The sequence below is a fragment of the Lissotriton vulgaris genome, unplaced genomic scaffold (assembly GCF_964263255.1).
Source record: "Lissotriton vulgaris unplaced genomic scaffold, aLisVul1.2 SCAFFOLD_3047, whole genome shotgun sequence".
Taxonomy (NCBI): Eukaryota; Metazoa; Chordata; class Amphibia; order Caudata; family Salamandridae; genus Lissotriton; species Lissotriton vulgaris.
The window spans coordinates 242,218-247,762 of record NW_028248719.1 but is presented as its reverse complement, the minus strand read 5'-3'; positions in this window follow the sequence as shown (position 1 = coordinate 247,762).

Here is a 5,545-nt window from a genome sequence, read left to right as displayed (position 1 = left end):
AGATTAAGCACTGGCAAAGCCAATAGGTCTCAGCAATCAGATAGCTACAGATGAAGGCAATGTAAGTGCATTTGTGTATGGCTCAGGGGCTGTTTTTATTGATATCCACAAATGTATTACCACTGATTGCTGAGACCTATTGGCTTTGCCAATGCTTGTTTTAGAGGCAGCAAACATGTCTGGAGTTGTTATCATTAAAGGCAGGTCCCTTTTGGAGGGGGGAGGAATTGCCTTTTCAGCACAGATATGCGAGGGCTCAAAGACACGTGTGTCTGTGTCTTTGAGCCCTCACACATGCACATCTATGCATGTGTGTGAAGCCCACACATGCACAGATGGATTATCACAGTCCCTCAGCAGAGCAAAGCCCTCTTGCCAACACAGACGGATGTTCACAATCCCTTGGAGGAGCCAAGGCAAACTCTCGCTCTGGCACAGACTGTCAGACTATGTTACAAATTGGTTGGGCAGGGGGGTTATTGACATATTAAGTTTTGCCCCAAGAGGCAAATGGGAAGAGAGAGCCCAGACAGAGCAAGGGGGGAGCAGGTTAGAAACAGAAAAGTGAAAGAGAGACCCTAACAAAAAGCAAGAGGATGCAGCGTTGGCTAGCCGGACAGGAATTTTGAATGAATTCAAGACTGAGGAAATAAACAGAAGGCTCAACGGTAGACATATTTTTGAAGTTGATGTTAAGACGGATTTTAGAATCTCATGGGTGTGAGTGGCAGGCGCGCAACACCCATTGGGCTCAGAGCCCCGCCCCCCCATCGTGTAGGACAGCCGGGCTGAGACAGCTTCCCGGGTGCCCACACACAGCCTCACCTCAGTACTTCACAGGTCTTCAAAAGACCATTTCCTTGTTAATGAGGCTTCGTTGTTTTTCACCCCTTCTAGGAGGCCCTGCATCTCCACTTTGCCTATTGGTGGAAGAATTAGCCTCCACCCCCGCCAACCTCCCTCCCCCCCCCCGAATTCTGGCTCTAGTTGCGCCTCTGGTGAGGGGTGTATCAGGGGAGAAGAGATGGGCTAGTTTGACCATGTTAGGATGTAGTTATGTTACGTCAGTTTAGAATATACGTCTAAACCGAAGGATGTTGTGTTTGTGCACTGAACTTGCTTCTGAAACAAAGGTCTTTTTCACAAACAGCAAATCTTTCTGTAGTCATTCTCTACCAGTGTGAACTTATGAGTTGGAACCCAGGTCTGCATGAGAACATCATAAATATTCATTGTGGATATCCTGAAAATAGGTATGGATTCTACTGTTTGTTGGATTAGCAAGGCCAACCCTAAAGCAGAAGCTAGGAGTAAATAGAACTGAATGAAGTAACAAAGCACTTAGGGGCACATGTACTACCATTTTTAGCAGTCGCAAATGGAGAACCTGGCCGTTTGCAACTGCTAAAATGGCTTCCAGCATGTACTAACCCTATTTTGCGAGTCAGTAACCTATTACTGACTCGCACAATCGGGTTTGCGAGTTGGTATGAGGAAGGGGCGTGCCAATGGCATCCATTCCAAATATTGAGTCACAGGCATGTATGAATGTTCTGCGACCGGAATGCGGTCGCAAAATACATATATTTTACTGACTCCGTGAAAGAGGTGATAACCCATTTGCAAACAAGGGGTCCCCAAGGGACTCCTTCCCCGCAGTGAATGTGAGCACCAACGTTTTTTAAGCGCAGTCAGTGGCCCCATGGACAACTGCCTACTCTTTAAAAATGAAAAAGTAGCTTTTCATTTTTCTTTTTGAAATGCATCCCATTTTCCTTTAAGAAAAACGCTGCATTTAAAATAAAAGTTCTTTATTTAACAAGCATTGGCATAGCAAATAGGTCTCGCCTTTGGGACTTTATAAGTGTTTAGCCAGAGCATGCCTTTTCCACGTAGATGCCTTTACCACACATGCAATGTCTTCAAGCTATGTTGTAGAGCAGTGTGGCTTCTGTGCATCATGTTGAAAAGTTATAATAAAATGATACTGTGTCCACTTCTCATGCCACACATTGAACGCCTCCGCCCCTGAATGCATTCCCGCATACTCCCCCCCTCTCTGCTGGTAACTGGTGATCATGCAAAGCGCTCTAATGCCTTTGGGTCGAGATTTTGCTGTATAAAACTAAAACAAACATGTTGTGTTGTTACAAGTGCATTACAAACCGCTAAAGATGATGATGACAAAATAATGACAATACTACTGCTAGCAATGACAATAATGTGATAGTAATAATATTGCAGTTACTAACAATAATACTAATAAAACCGATGACAAACTGTTGAGGTGACGATCACCCCCCTCCCCCTCCCCGAAACACACACACACACACACACGTGATCGTGAAAGGTTTTCCTGGCAACATAAAAAAGACTTTTCTATTTTGGGGTTAACATCTCCTCCTCGCTCATAAATATTTGCATGAACAGCAGCGCCGACCGTGGCGCTTCCCGTTGATCAGGGCACTGTGTTTTTTTACCCAGCCACTAATTTAGCTCTGAATCTGCCATTATTTGCCAAAGCACAGTTTACCAAGCCCCCTTGAACTCCTGCAAGAGGGCAGCAAAGATTTGTTTGTCCTTCACAGTTGGCGACTCGTTGCACCAAGCGTTGTTTGACAGCTTAGAAGTCTTTAAATGGTACTGTAATGTTGTAATTGCATTTATATAGCGCTTACTACTGAGACGTTGAAGCGCTTGTCTTCACACCTTGAGTAGCCCATAAGGGGCTCCTGAAATATGCGCACAAACACACAGCAGCTGGAGCTGTAGCATCAGTCCGGCTAAGACACCGACAGTGGGGGGGGGGGGGGCGCTGCTGAAGCACTTTCAGCCTAACAGGTGTTCCGTGCCTGGAATCAACAATGAAAGGTGAAGTGGTAGGGTGGGGTGCGCGCCCCCCTTGGGGGGATGCTGCACCCCCCCAGGGGGGCGCGCCCCACAGTTTGAAGACCTATGGCTTATATAAATGTAATAATTACACATGGATGATGAATGCAGAGTTGTAATGGCCTGAGTTCTATTGACTGGTTGAACTATGTTCTTTGTTTTTGATGATGAAAATCAATAAAAAGATTTACAAAAAAAACCTTGCTCTTTCATTGTGAGTTTCTGGTCCAGACGTATGCCTGGGTTCTCGACCACAGTCTTAGGGACCGGGGTATCGCCAAATTCCGGAGGCCACCATTCTGGATACCAGAGCAGAGCCGCTTCTCCGAATAGCATGATCTGTTTTCCCAGCATTTAGCTGTAGGAAATGATTCCTCCTCCAAGTAGCGATGGCAACGCATTGGCTGGACTCTAAGTTATGACATTCTTGAAATAAAGGAATTCAAATACTAAGGAACTTTGTACGCTTACATCTTTTAAAAAGACAATTTAGTGGTGCACATCTCCACTCTCCTCCATTAGCGATGGCAATCATGCCTTCCGGGAAAGCAGTCTGAGTATTGTGGGAATTTTAGTCAAATGACAGTAAAAGCTGGGTGTCATCAGCATACGAGATTGGTGTGAATCCAGCTTTCTAAGGAGTCCAGCGAATGGAGCAACATAAATGTTGACCAGAGTGAGACCATGGCAGGATCCCTCAGGAACTCCTTTGGTCGATTCCATGGTCTGTGATCGGAAATGGCCAAGATTGATGGTCCGAGTCTGATGAGTTGAGGTAATATAAATTTTATGGTCAAGTTATGTTCCCTAGCGCGTACCCCACCGACTCCATGTACGAGTTAAAGTGCATGTAACTTCCCTCCTGTACCAGCTATGAGGACGCAAATACATTTGCGTCCAACGTTAACATGTCCTCTTTCAGACCCACCATGAATGGGTTAAATGGTCCGTTCCTAAGTATGCTATGCCAACGTCTTTTTGTAATATATTCCTATGTTTTCCAGCCCTGGCTGAAGTAGGCCCTGAATTTCTGCCACCGAGCCTCCTTCTTGGCTTCTGACTGCGAGGGCCTCTGCCCAGGCTGCCCCCGTACCCGTGAACTCTGACTTACTTCTTGCGCGGCCCTCCGTGCTCAGCTCAGCCTGCTGCCTGCCAAGATTGACTATAACCTTCGAGTTATCTGTTTCCCTCCCCGAAAATACATTCCTGCCTGCTAGTTTCAGTAAACATCCTTCCTCAGCTGCAGGGCTAAAGGGCCGACCTGTCTCTATGCAAGTAATTCATAGCTTCTGTTGCCATGCTTCCATGGAAGGCCCCATGCCCCACGCATCTCATGCAGACACTCAGGCGCTTATACACGCACTCACAGCAAGTATAGAATAGCTTCTGCTCTAGAGACCTTTCTGCCCAGATAGCTTAGTTCCTAAACATCAGATATCAGATATGATAGAAGCACAAGTTGATCTGACATGCCAGACTTCTGTCTCTTTCCGTCAGTGTAAATGTCAAGTCCCCTGCACCCCTCCAATTACACGTCATGCAGCTGCGCGCGCATCCAAGCTTCCGATTTCTGCTGACATTGCAACATTTTCTGTTAGTGCCACCCATTCGTGACACCTATCTGTGACGTTTCTAGCACACACCTCTAGTTCACGCCTCTTGATTACGCACATGTACCACGTGTATACTGTTATCTTGTCTTCTCTCAGCTGTTACGCCTTCTATACTGTTTTCTATGATGTACAATAAGTATATAAGCTATGTACTGTTAATAAAATGTTAGCGCGCTCTATCCCTTCTGACACCCCTGTGGTGGTCAGAACATGATATCTTGGTCACGACCATTCCTTTTTAAGGAATAAAAACCCCTTAGAACTCTAACACCACGGACTCTGTCTTTTTTCATCCGATCTGAGTTATTATTGATTAAGTACTGACCTGCATAGAAATTAAGAGAGTAAATTATTTATTTACATCATTTTGGCGCCCGAATAGGGACCCCTCCCCCACCTCACGCGCCGGTTGGTGCGTTGCAACCTATGTCCCCTGCCGTCAGTTAGCCGGAACATACGCATATCGGCAGGATTTCTGCATCTCCCTCTGACCCACGGAGGTGACGAAGACTGCGATCAGTGCCCAGACGAGGCGGTGAGGAGTGCGGAGGATCCCGACCAGAGCCTAGCCGAAAGAAGCAAGGTCCGAGGTGTCAAGAGGCCCACCAGGTTTCCGAAGTTTTCCGAAGTTTCCCGAAGTTTTCCGAAGTTCCGAGTCGAGTCCAGTCGAGTTTTCCGAGGCCTTCTGTTTTCCGTGCTTCCCGGTGAGTACCATTGCTGGGACGTATCTAGACGGGTTTGGGTACACAAGTCCGGTCTGCACTGTTTTTAGGCAGTGTATCTGTACTGTTTAGCAGTATATCTAGTATTTCGAATTTCTGAATTTCTGCACTGTTACCACAGTGTATCTGTACTGTTTAGCAGTACATCCGATATAGGGGGTAGTCATCTATGTCTCAAATGTCTTTTCACGTAATTAATGTCGTGGTATGAATGTGACTGTTTTTATGTGCATTATTGTGTTTTCTTGTATAACTAGTTAAGTTCAGAATTAAGTATCAAGGATCGAGCATTTCAGTATCAAGTAGGCACAATGCCGTTTT